Source organism: Mesoplodon mirus (genome assembly GCF_964341445.2).
Source record: "Mesoplodon mirus genome assembly, chromosome: 5".
Lineage (NCBI taxonomy): Eukaryota > Metazoa > Chordata > Mammalia > Artiodactyla > Ziphiidae > Mesoplodon > Mesoplodon mirus.
The window spans coordinates 178,154,885-178,169,380 of record NC_138980.1 but is presented as its reverse complement, the minus strand read 5'-3'; positions in this window follow the sequence as shown (position 1 = coordinate 178,169,380).

The following is a 14,496-nucleotide window of genomic DNA, read 5'->3' as shown; positions in this document are numbered from 1 at the left end:
AGATCACTCATAATAATTGATTGATAATTGACTTAAGGATATTTTGTAACTCAGTAAAGACAGAACCAAGGCATTCATTATTTGTTTTGAAACTACAAATCCAAAGAAAATATATTGCTCTAATCTTTGCTTCTTTTCTCTTTTGGATATTGAAAAACAATGAATGAGATATATTATCCCTGCCTGATTGCCTCTCCGCAATGCTGAAGTGTCGGCAGTGATTTTTTTAAATGACTGTATTCCATGCTCTTTTAAATTTCTTTTATTAGTTCCCTGACCAGGGATTGAACCCAGACCCCCGGCAGTGAAAGTGCAGAGTCCTAATCACTGGACTACCAGGGAATTCCCTCCATGCTCTTTTTAAAATGGACTTACATTGAAGGTGAATTATACATTTTTTTAGCAGATGGAACAAGGTTTGATTCAACTTTAATATAGTTTATTATCAAATATTTGGTATCAGAATCAACTGGAATAGAGACCTGTTCTCTTCTTGAAAAAAGTTCCCATAGCAAAGTGACTTAGAGACCCATTAAACCTAATTCAGAGCCTGACACCAATTGTACAGTTCCTAGCAAAAATCACCTCATATACAGCCTTTTCTAAAGATCATATTAGCTCTGCTATTGAAAAAAATCAAGCTTATTACCCATGAAAAAAGTTGATATCAGATCTAATTCAGATAAGCCTATTTTACTGCACAGACAAGATGAAGCTAACCAGTCAAGAGCACTCTCAGACCAGAAAGGAGAAAAGCAGTGTCAAATTTACTGCACAGTCCTGGTGGTAGAAAATCAGTCTATAGTAGTTCTTAAACTGAAGTGTAAGTCAGGTAAGAGGCTGTATGCCAGGGGTCCCCAACCCCCGGGCCGAGGACCGGTACCAGTCTGCGGACTGTTAGGAACCGGGCCACACAGCAGGAGGTGAGCAGTGGGCGAGCGAGTGAAGCTTCATCTGCCGCTCCCCACTGCTCCCTATTGCTCTCCATGAACCCCCATGGCCCCCCATGGCCCCCCATGGCCCCCCATGGCCCCTCATGGCTCCCCATCACTCACATTACCGCCTGAACCATCCCCCCTACCCCTCCCCTGGTCCGTGGAAAAATTGTCTTCCACGAAACTGGTCCCTGGTGCCAAAAAGGTTGGGGACCACTGCTGTATGCCACTTCTCCTAATTTTTTTTTTTTTTTTTGCGGTACATGGGCCTCTCATTGTTGTGGCCTCTCCCGTTCTGGAGCACAGCCTCCGGATGCGCAGACTCAGTGGCCATGGCTCACGGGCCCAGCCGCTCCGTGGCATGTGGGATCTTCCCGGACCGGGGCACGAACCCATGTCCCCTGCATCGGCAAGCGGACTCTCAACCACTGTGCCACCAGGGAAGCCCTGCTTCTCCTAATTTAATCAACAATCAGAGGCCATTTGATCCTCACTTACATGAACAATTTTAATGGCTCAATGTTAAAGACTCACAAGCTCGGAGGGACACCTGGATTCTGAAAAATCCAAACTATCCTTCTACCTGGTAGCTTCCCTCTCTTAAGTGTAAATAATATATACCATGTAAGTATATATTATTTTTCTTTTGGCCGAGCTGTGCATCTTGTTGGCTCGGTTTTCAGGATCTTAGTTCCCGGACCAGGGATTGAACCCAGGCCCTCGGCAGTGAAAGGGCAGAGTCCTAACAACTGGAGCTCCAGGGAATTCCCTAAATACTTTAATTTCTTATAATAAGTTGGCAGTGCCGAGTTTAAGATGATGATTAATCATTTCACTTGGATATTACTAGTTCCAATTAGAAACAAAGGACTGGTTGGATATACTTTAAGTAAATTTGTTCTTATAACTCTCTTTGAACTCAGGAACAGAAAACAACGAACACAACCCATCCCCACGAGGGATGTGGTGCCAGAAAAGGCATGTTCAGAATTTAGGGTAACCCAGACTCAGTCTTCCAGAATCTGACATCCCTCTAACTTTTATATCTTCAAAAACAAACAAACAAACAAACACAAACAAACCCCTCACACCACTGTAGTGTCTGTTCTGTAGTAGGGATGTCAATGTGATGCATATAGAAATTAGAAGTTTTATTCCTATTCCTCTTCAGGCAAATCCATAGATAGAGGAAAGTCAGAGACAGGCTGGTGAAAGCTGCTACAGATATGATGATTGGACAAATGAGAACCACCTAGAACATTGCCTGACTTTTTATTTCTTTGAAGTCGATTTCAAATTGCTTCACAAGTTTCCAAAAGGTGTCATCCTTAGCTTTGGCTAAAAAAGTTCATGTTTTGATTTTTTTCTAAATTGATTGCTTTTCCCCTGTACCATGATTGTTGACCAACATTAGACTTGAACTTCTGCACTTTGAAGAAAAATGCAGTATAACCCTTCAGTTGGAGCATCTAGATTCACTACTGAAATTCTACATCCTCCTCAGAGAAAATGCATAAATTTTGTCCAATGCAGAATTCTTATAAAGTAAGTGATGATAACTGCACGTTTTACCATTTGATGTGACTTCTGAAGACATGAATTGTTAAATGCCTCATTCTGTGTTAAATACTGTTGCCTGTTTTGTGATACACAATAAACCTATTTGGAATTGTTTTACTTTGTCATTGTATATTTTCTAAAGCCAGCGTCAGGCCTTGGTGAAAAGTGCAGGAAGTTACTGACCTCCTTATTCTCAAAAATTACATTAAAAAAAAGCAGCCTATATTAATTACAGTGGAGCTTTTGTAGAATGAAATAGCATTGCCTTTCCCTTCATCTGAAGGAGAAAATGGAATTTTGGTTGTCCTGTTGGAATGCTCCTGTTTTGCTGGGTATTTCTTCACTGGGTCATTGGACACACCGTTCAGGCTCTCAGTTCTTACGATCTTAATTATTACAGTCATTGGAAACTTGGTGGTTAGAAATGTGTAATACAGATTTCCAGTGGTCTTCACTTTCATATTTTCTGCTCATCAACTTACTGGTCTTAAATGCTCGCTTGAGAGCTGTCCAGGTCTATATCTAAGAAAGTTGTCTAATGACACCAGACAGATACGTTGTTTTCTAAATCAGTTTAAGACACCAGCTGTAGCAGTGCAGGCAGGGCGCCCATTGCCCGCTGCCCTGGATCAATGCCAGAAGTTCAGGGAAGGGGTGGGCAGGTGTCTCCCAAACAGTCAGCAGAAACCAGTTCTCACAGGCTCCCAGCCTCAACTCAGAGGAAAACAAACATATTTATAAGGTAAAATGAGGTGGTATCCTAGAAATGAAAGTGTCCCGCTCACTCACTGCTCTTGGCGAATTGCCAGGTTCTATAACCCAAACCTCTGCATCTTTTATAAACAATAAATTCATGAAGGATGATCCCGAGTATTGCCGACAGTCCCCCAAGCTTCCTTCCATACCAGCCCCCCCTTCATCTCTATCTGCCAACCTTTTGGGGACAAAATAAGAAAATCCTGATTATGTACAGTAAAAATTGTATTATACTTTTTGTACTTAAGCTTTATGTAAATGGTTTGTCTCATTCCATTGTAAGTTAGCATTGAAATAAATCCTACCATTTAGGAAACAGTTTAGCGGCATTTTTCTTTGTGTAGCCTCAGTGGCCTCTGTCTCCCCAGATGTGTTTGCTACTTAAAGATCCTTGTAAACCTTTAAGAAGCACATTCATCAGAGTGAAGCTGCAGACGACCTCGTGGGTAAACCCCATAACACGCTCCTGTGTGAACAGATCCTAAGGACTCTTGGGTGAGGCCTGGATGGGACCAACAAGCTTTGTGATGATTCTGTGATGTCACAAACAACTTTCACAAATATTTCCAGAGGAGATGTGAGGTAAGGAAAGTCAACCAGGTTTTTAATTTACAAGGGGTTAGTACCTGGTCATGTTGATGATTGATTTATTAAGTCCTATTATACTGACCCTCTGCCCAGCACACCGTATTTTGTTTTTCCTTGCATAAAAAAGGTTTATCTCTTTGTTTTTTAACAGCTTTAATTGAGGTATAATGTATATACCAAAAAACTGTACATATTTAATGTATACAGTTTGGTGAGTTTGGACATATGTACACACTGTGAAATCATCACCACAATGAAGGTAGTAAATACATCCATTGAAACAAACCTTGTGTGGAAATCTTCAGTTGATCAAAAAGACAAAATAAGTCTCAATATAAAGGCCCCACAAAACACCCAAAACTCCAAGTAATGAAACGTTGAACTTTTGAAGAATTCCAGTAATTGTTTACATCTTTTTCTCAGTTCAGAAGATGAGTGGGATGAAGAAATTTGCTTTCTTGCTCCTTGTTTTTCTGAAACTTCCTTTGCAGTTATAGAGGTCTATATTCTGGAACCTGGATGGTTTCACATGATGCTCGTGTATCTAAATCCTCTACTTAGAACCTGCTTCATTTGTTCTAAATAAAATAAAATTTGAAATGTAACTTAAAATTTCTATCTGGACCTATTTGAAATATATAGTGTAATTTTCCACTTAAAGTATCTCCTTGAGCCCAGAGTGTGTGAAGAATAGCAGAAATGATTGCTTGCACCCACTGCATCTCCATAAATGTTTAATACAAGCAGAAATTGTTCTTAAAATAATATCTGAACCGGTTTCGTTTAGGGAGGATATACTTGATTTATTTTTTCATAGTAGATATGAAAATAAAATCTGAAATTGCTTTTCTCTCAATGTGTTTTGCATAAATTTCATTGTGGAAAGATTTGAAGTTCTCACCTCACCTTTGCAAATCACAGTGAGAATGAGAACACGATAAACATCATTTTGGGAATTCAAAGCTCTTAGGATTGCAGTTACTGAAAGAATCACAAAGGAAATAAAATTCAAAGATAATCCTCTGTAAAATTGTTCTATGTACAATATACAGGAACAGTAAGTGCTCACCTCTATTACAGTTTTTAGCTAGGGGTCATTTTGTCTCCCAGGGTACATTTTGCAATGTCTCCAGGCATTTTTGGTTGTCACAACTGGAGGGTGGGTTGTTACTGGGATCTACTAGGCAAAACATCTTCCAGTTCACAGGAGAGTGCCCAGCGCACACTATAGAATTATCTAGCCCCAAATATCAGTAGAGCTGCTATTGATAAATCCTAATTTATATTTTGAAAAACTGCTGCTGGTATTATGAAAATAAGTCTTGTTAGAGAACAGAGAGAAAACTGCTGTAATACGATTTAAAAAATCTTAGTGGGTGTGGGCTTGATTATATTCATCAGTAATTTGTGATGGGACAAATGATTCTGACCGTGTCACAAAGTTATTTATAAGCAGACATGTGTTCTTTCCTTTTATGATAATTCAGCCATACAAGCATTGCAGGAGCAGGAAAAGACAGCCCTGATGTGGTGACTCTTCATCTAAGATTTTATAAAGAGATGAGTGGAGAGTAGATACCTCAAGATGGCAGGGGGAAGGTGGGAACAAACTGGTAAATGGGTGCATAAGAAGAAACAGGTGGCACATCATCTAGTTAAATATGTTTTAATTTAAATCAGATTGGTTAGCAGCAAGTTGCTCTATGTGGCAATTCGGTCAAAGCAATGATAGGGCCAGAAATAAATCCTCCCAGTCATAGTTTATTCTTTGTCTTAGTACTAATAATTATAATTGCAACAGAAAATAATCTTCAAAAATTATATGCATCTTTAATAATTTTTCATGAAATTAACTTAAATGTACAATGAGAGGTATGATAATGTAAGACTCCACAACACTCACAACTGAGTCTGCAAACTCAGATGTACAAGAAATAGCTCACTTTTATATATTTGAATTAGTTAACTAATCTTCAACCTCATTGAATCTGGGGACCTTCCCCACCCAATCTCTCTCCTCCAAATGGTGCAAATCTTCCATGATCCAAAGAAGAAAATTCCATAGAACCAGAAAATTGGAGGATGGAGGATACCACTCATGCTTTAGCACCTAATAATGTTGACTAAAACCAAGACACCCATAGGCTACATGGTCCACTCAATGTCACAAATTGTGACTAGAGAGTGGGGGGGTCTCTAGTGAGACTAGGGTCCAGTGAAGTGGGTCACTTCTCCCAAGGTGCATATGCAACCACAACTTGAAGCTGGCTCCCTCCCCAGGAAACCAACACAAAATGATGTACAGCTCTCTGCTGCTCATGGGGATCCAGGCACACACCCCTGATCTCTACCTGAATGTCAGTTAATAAGTACAAGAGAAGGAAATGTGATTGTTGAAGAATTTTAAATTACTGAAGGTGATCTATGTCTTTTATTCCTTGTACTTCCCAATCAAACATAAAAATATTACTATATAGGCAGAGGGGTCATCATTGGCTTTAAATATTTTATTTAATAAGTTAGAGAGAAAAATACAAACTTTTGAAAAGTGACAGATTTTATCTCTGTTATATTTTTATATTTACCTTTTTTTGTTACAAATGCATCATCATAGAATACCCAAAATATATAGAGCTAAAAATATATATCCATAATTCTATCTACCCAAGGACAATTAATGTTAACACTGTTATATATGTCCCTCCACATTTGATTCTGTTCATAATTGTAACAGCTTATATTGAGTGAATACTTATATGTTCCTGGAATACTCTGCATGCTTTTATATTTTTCACATACTTATAATCTTATGAAGTAAACGTTGTTATTTTCCCCATACATCAACAATAAAACCAGCATCACAACAACAAACAGTGACTATAATAATCCTTGGGGGAGTGTGTGTCTGATTTCCAGAGTTGCCGCATTATATAATTAAACATGTCTAGTTTTCAACAAAACAATTCTGATACATTCAAGGAAACATGAAAGCATAACTTTAATGCTCTATATACGAAAAAAATAATTGACAGAAATTGTCTTTGAGCAAGCCCAGGCATCGGATTTACTAGACAAAGACTTTAAATCACCTGTTGCAAATATGTTTAAAAAACTAAAAAAAGAAATAAAAAAAACATCTAAACAATTAAAGGAAAGTATGAGAAGGGTGTCTCACCACATAGAGAATATAAATAAAGAGACAGAAATTATAAAAAGGAGCAAAATGGAAATTTGCTCATTGGCACCACTCAGGCAATGCTGAACTGGGATAGAAGCACAACTATTGGTTACTGGAGCCCACAATTTTTAGCCACTGTCTGTATATTCACCCACACTATGCACACATACATACCCACACATATATACATATAAATATAATTTGTTTATTTCTAAGAGATCTTATAAAAGTTTGGAAACCTAATTTGATTTATTAGTTAAATCTGGTAATTGCTAGATATTCCTTTTATTGCATCTTTTTCCTATATAGGTGTATATATCCTTACATTTGCCCTAACACAATATAGAACAGGAATAATTGACTAAAACTGATTTGAAAAGTAAAGGTGAAAACTTACATTAAAATGTTACCACTTTAAGTTCAGGAAAAGGTGACAAAACCACAATATGGTTTCCTCTGTGTATGAAAGCCAATGAATATGTAGTTTAACCTTTCTATCAAATTGTTTTGATAGCCAACATATATTTGAAAGAAATTTTATTTCTATAAATAGTTTTTGACCAAATTTTCTAGGATCCAGATCACTTATAAACAAACATATTAGATAACTGAAGGAAACACTGAAGAAAGTCCATTCTTCGTGCTTTTTATTTTCTTTATGGAAATTACTGATTCAGAAGCTGTAAGGGATCTAGAGGCTGGGCAAAAAGCAGCAGCTCAAAGCTTTTATCAGTTTCATAAGACTTAGAGAAACAGGTTTGGAGTTAAGGACAACCAAAACCAAACCAAACCAAACCAAAAACAAACAAAATGCAGGACTTCACCTCACACAATTCTGCAGAAAACAAAATTGCAAAGAAGTGAGCAAAACTTTTTGCACTATTTTTCACCTTGAAACTTTCATGATTCTGAAACCACATGGAATGCTTTGTCTTTGCCTTTTAGCAGTTTAATTAGGATGTGCCTAAGTGTGGCTGTTTTTGTATTTATGCTGCATAGTATTCACAAGTTTTCCTGATTTCAATGGGGTAAGCCCTGGAAACAAGAGTCCTTCCTCTAACTTAGGAAAGACAAGGAAAAAGGAAAATAAAGTCAGAATTTGATGAAAAGCCTATCGACACTAAAGCAGTTCATAGCTAATGACGTCTTATTTTCAATGAGGTGCTCAGGAAGAACATCTACAGTGAAAAGGTGTTAGTGGAGGTATAAATCCTTGGAGAAAAGTATAACATCGTGAGGAATTAAAAATGCACTAACCAGGGATGAGTGAGAGGACCCCACAGCTGCACTGAAGGTTCAGATGATGGGAGAACCTGAGTCTGGAATGGCTCTGACAGCAGCTCTTCACTTCTCTCCAGCATGACTCAGCATCCCAGGAATGGGTACCTCAGTGGGGAAAGTGCAAGGCAGGGAGGGAGATTCTACAGGGAGGTGGATTATAAAGCCTTCATGAGAATGAAGTTGAAAAGGTGAGGCGAGAGGCAGGTGGTTAATGGGAGAAGTACAGCCCAGAGAGGATGAAGGCCTAGAGAATGTAATGAATCAATTTCAGAAGGTTAAGAGTGGGTTATGGTACATAGTGCAAGGACAAAGAAAGGGGGTTTTTATCATGGCAGGTTTTATGTGTTTTATTTATTTTTATGAGTTTTAAAAGGGGGTTTTATCATGATAAAATAGAGGCATCCAAAGAATTCCCATGGTTGTTATCATCTGTTTCTTTCAAGGTGGAGCCATTCTGGGTAATGGCATCATCTGCAGTGTGGCCATGCCATTTGAAGACAATAGACATCAGGGAGAACTTATCACTGGAGCTGATATCATGTCATTAATGAGGCATGAATGTGGAGGCCCTAGTAACTCGGGTGCTGGCAAGGGATGAGGTGGAGGCAAGAAAGCTGAAGCAGGGTGGCATCCCCAAACAAGAGAGGAGGAGTGAATTGAGGAGTAAGCCATGGCACCGCTGGAGAATAAAGAGGGTATCATCACGTGATATGGGATTCTCAAGAGAGAAGTGGGAAAGATGATGATGCAATATGCTGACTCTCTTCGCTGGCAGCCAGGAGGAAGAAACTTTCCCTCCTTCCTCCAAAGTGGGGGAAGAAGCCAGGTGTAGAAGCAGCCTCCAGCAAACCTTGGGGTTTCTGTAAAAGTGTGATGGCTGAGGGAGCAGCTTAGAGAGGGTTAGGGGTTTCAGGAGATTTCCGTAAAATAGAGTGCTGGGCTTAAGGAGATGGTGGGGTCTCAGAAACAGGTGACCTGGATAGGGGAGAGGACTGGAAAAGGTGGATGTCAGGATTCCAACTGAGGTGGGCATCTTTTGTTCCTGATCCTAAGGGAGACGAGTGGGAAACAAACACGAAGGATTGAAATCAACCCCCGGATCATTATTTTATCTCATTAACCGCACACAGATTTTTAGTTCTGTTTTTCGTTCTGAAAAAATGTAGTATCTACTTCTGGACTCCTTTCAAGAAACTAATAAATTGTTCTGTTTTTCTAATTTACGGTGATGGTCCAAAATCTTCTCCAGATATAAGACAACACATGGAAATGTCCTCCTGAGCACTGGAGATTGTACCTGTGTTTCCAAAGAAAGATTCGGGCTTTCTGTATAATTTTCTTCTAAAGAGTTAAAAGTATTAAATTGATCTATCAAAGTGCTAAAAAATAAGTTGAGAGATTTAGAGCTGTTTTACACAACAAAACACATAAAAAGTGGGAAACGTTTCCATATTTAACTCAAGGTAAAATAGTATGCAGGTCTAGGTTGCCATTATGAGACATTTGTGAGAGATTATCATTACTTTTGCCTTTAAGTGAAGTAGTTGGTCTTTAAGACTATATCATAAATGTTGTAAAACCTAATGGTTGATATAATTAAACATCTCAATTCAGAAATTATAAGATACTGTGTACTTGGCACTATCGATTCAATAAATCAAAACAACCAAGCCCATACATTAGAATTTAAATCTTACCGTTTTCCATTTTAATGATTGAGTCAAGCTATGGAAAACACAGTCTCATTGTTTTCATTTAACATTTGAAATATCACGAACCCCTGGTAGAAATCTGCTAGGCAAATTAGTCTGCCAGTTCTAGAGATATGCTAAAACAGATGTTGGCATTTTCTTTTTATATAAACAGTAATTCTAATGTGTTTATATCAATAGATTTTCTCTTTCTTTTTTTTCTTTCTTTCTTTTCTTTCTAACTTGCAGATTGTCTTTTATGGAATTTAAGAGTGCTTGATGTTAAATTATCCATCTCTGGGGCTTTGACCAGATGGAAGGGAAGGACAGTAAGGTAAGATGGTGCTGATCCTGGTAGCTAGCGGGAGGGATGGTCAGGGACTCTGAGATAAAAACAGGTGGAAACTGATGGGGATAAACTAGAGGCATCCAAAGAATTCCCAGAACCCAGGGCGTCTAGACACCAAGTACGTTTGGCTCTACAGTGCTCCCCACCCGGCATTTAAGAATCGTCTATTCCTTAAACCTCGCGGTTCATGGTCTTTCCCAAGCTACTCACCCCCAGCCCCAGCATCCTTGCCTTCTCTCTCTTTCCTCTTCTCTTTGCTCTGCCTCTTGACACTTGCGTTCTGTGTTTAAGTGAACAAATGAATTTGCAGTAGGTCAGTTCAGTCTAAGAGCTATCTTACGGTCATCAGATATGGGACAAAACATGAGGTTGCACCACCCACTTTGGAAGGCTCTCCTGATCTTTCGGAGTCATGAGATACAGTCTAAGTTAGACCTGGTCCTCTCTGGGTGCCCCTCCCAGAAACCTCTCAGGCAGAACAGCTTCCTTCTGTCTTTTCTTGATTTGCTCTCCTGGTCATCCCTAAGCTGAGACCAGCACTATGGACCCTCATAATGCTGATGCACCAGAAATCTGACCTGGGAGGAGGGGAGAAGTATGCCTGATAGAGGATTTGCCTCTGCCATTCAGGACTTGTGAGACCTGTGTGCCTTCAGGGTGGGGGCAGCCGCCCCTTATGGGACAATAAAAATCCACTCTGATTAGAACATCAACCTGAGCCTCCTCCTCCCGAAGCTTCAGTCATGGTCCCTGGCTCTTTCTAGGGCAATCCAGTATGCATATATGTCTTTCCTTTCCTAGGTCTTCTCCAGCTGTGATAGCACAATGTAGAATTCATTACACTAACCCTGTCATGGTCCGATGGTCTTCCTTGATCTGCATCCCACATCTGTCCTCAGAGCAGCTCCACAAGGGACTCACTGCTTGTTGGACACGTCTGCATGACACATAAGCCATAAGAGAGGTAATCTGAACATTTCTTGATAGATATTTCCTAATTGAATAGCTCCCAGTACTTAAGTTTCTAGAGTGAAATGTGAACTTCGTGTCTTTGGATAAGAAATTGAATGGGGTTTTAATTTCGCCCCAGGATGGATCCTCATTACTGCAGATGTAATCAGGCTTAAGGGCAGAGGTCTGAAATGTCAGATCTTATGCTGGGGTGACCAGATGTCCAACTAGAGTACAGACGTTCTTTTATGAATAAACTCTAAAGACCAACACAGATGTCCTGGTAATTACTCTACAGACACTGACAAAAGGCATCCAAAGATGTCACTGACTGGTTTTGTATGGGAATGCAAATTCAATGAGGAATGAAATCCTTAAAAGAAAAGAGAAAAAGAATGTGAAGTGAGCATGAGTCCAGTGGATATGGTTAGAATTGGCCTCTAAATGTCAGGAGAAACAAGAGAAAAGGAACAAAGAAAACAAAGTAAATCCTTAGGCAATAGAGATTTAATAAAAACAGGAAAAGTAGAGAATGCCAATTTTTACAAAATTAATATATCACAGAACTTTTGAGGTTGACATAGTCGTGGGTAAATGATGCTCAGGAGACATAATTTATTTAGATGTGCAACATTTCCTAGATCTGAAGGCCTTTTGCTAACTCGCTCACAAGAGACTAAGGAAGATGCAGTTCATAGAGATCTAGGCAGGAGCAGCTGCCTGTAAGGGGGAGAAGAGTCTGACTGAACAGCCAGTTCCTAGAGTACAAAGGTGAGGAGTGAGAAGTCACTGGGGTTGTCATGATGGATGGTGTCAATGCACTTTCTAACGACCTGGGGGAGGGGACAGGCTTCAGGGTGGCCAAGCCTGCTAGGAGCAGAGCTGTGTTTCAGAGAGAAGGGACCACGGGGAAGAACAGAGGGGATGCCTAGATCCCAGTACATCGTAAGGGAACGTATAGGTGATTGCAAAATAACCAAGCATGTATTGATGCACGTGGGAAGGCACCCTCTAAGCCGTGGTCCAGGCAGGCTGGGGCATCTCCATCAGTTCAACCTCCCAGGAGAAACTCCTGGCCTCAGTGAGATCAGCATTTGGCACCACCTGGGAAAAGTGTGTCCATGGTTAGAAACAGCAAGAGGACTGTGGTTCTATTAAGAAAAGAAGAATCTAGAAAAAAAGCCAAATGCTCAGAGCAAGACCAGCCTCCATCAGTTATGAAGTCCATGTCTGGCTTTGCTTCTGAGTGGCTTTTTGACCTGAATAAATCTGAGGGAATCTGAAAACCAACTTGTGCCAGTAAAGTGCCTGGAGCAGTAGAAATGAAGACATCCCTGCAAGTCTCCGCTTGAAGTGAAAATACACTTTGTGCCTGAATCTGCCAGTGTCACTATGCTAATAGACGTCGGAAAGCTCTGTGCTCCTAGCTTGGGAAGTGCCAAGGAGAGGACACGGAGTCAGTTCAAATCCACAAATTTTATTAATTCTGGAGATGCAGCACTGATACAAAGAAGTAAAAGATTCAATTTCCTGCTCTCAAGAGGATCACAGAGCAGCTAGGAAAAATAGATCCTAAGAATGAACTATCCCTCCGTGGTCAGAGTTACACCCCGTTAGTGTGAGCTATGCAAGATAGGAGGCCTGGGGAGTGGGTAACTGGGAGCTTCAGTGTAATTTCCTACACTATTTGGTCTTTGAGGTGAATTCAGGTCTAGGGGATATTTCACATTTTCATAGTTTGAGAGATTATGATCACATAGTCTGAAACATTTTTTCCAAACTTTTGTTACATTATATTCAGTATTTTTTCAAAATTATTTAACTTATCATTTACCATACAAACATTAGAGAAGAAAAAATGTAAAAGCCCTCAATTGTACAAAATATCAGAGTACTATACTGCATATGTATATTGGCTTTTAAATCTTCCAAAGTGTACTTTGGCCCCTTAAAAAATAATACCCTCAAAGTAATCTGGCAAGTTGTGAAAGGGAACTGTGATTGTTCACTCGTGGGAATGAAGATTGTTCAGCTGAGTGGGTGGGCACAAGCGGGACTGCCTGGGCTCAACCTCTCCCTCTGCCACTTACTGGGACCTTAGGATGTTAATTGACCTCTCCATGCCTTAGTTTTCCCTCTGCAAAATGGGGATAATTATAACACCTACAGAGACATGCTAATGATTCATTGAGTTGATATATATATATATATATATATATATATATATATATATATATCACTTAGAAAAATTCCTGGCCAGATAGGAATGTAATTTCAACAAAAGTAAGTTATTATTACTATCATTCGATTGAGCGTAAATGTAAATAATATTTCAAGGAGTAATATTTTATCAAAATGTCCTTGTGGCAGCTGGGAGCTTGTACAATTAAAAAGAAAAAAAATACGCAGCTTTGAAGAGTGGAAGGATACTAGAAAAGCAGGAACAAACACATGTCAATAAAATTTGGGCAATGATATAACCCTGGGAGTCTTTAAGGTCTCTACAAAATCATAAACAAGTTACAATTCTCTGTGGCAGAGTTGTCAATATCAAGGAAGCCATTTAGCTTCTTCATTGTTCTGTGAAATACAGGTGTCAGAGCAAAGCCATTTCCTGCCCTCCAGTGATGGAAGGACTTGTTTAAACACATAATATTCATATAGCTCTTAGGAAGGAAGGCTTTCTCTACGACTAAGAGAACACTGTCATAATTAGTGGGTATTCCTCAAAAGAACAGTGTGAAATACTTTAATTCATTGAGAAATTATGGATAAGATAGCTGTGCTCAATGAGTCAAGATTGCTAATCATCTTAGACTCTGCCCTTGAGATCATCAGAAAGACATGAGTGCTTAAGGCCAGGTAGATTTGATCTGATTTGAGTTTAGTTTGTCTTTTCTTTTTTCTTTTTTTTTTTTCTTTTTTTTTTTTGACAAAAGAGATGATGGAAGTTGAGAATTTAGCAGCTGTTGGGTAAATAAATGACCTTTATATAGATCTATTTTACATGTTTATATGCTTTTTCTGGTTTTGAGGAGGAAGGCAGGTACTGTGGGGGAATCTGGGCAGCCCTCGGGTGCTGAGGATGGGAATACCCGCGAGGAGGGCTGACGCAGTGATGGGTCTGTTTTCCGCTCAACCCTGGAAGCGAGAGCCCAGCTGATGTGATGCTTTGGGGCCGACTCTGGAATGAACTCTCTCCCATGG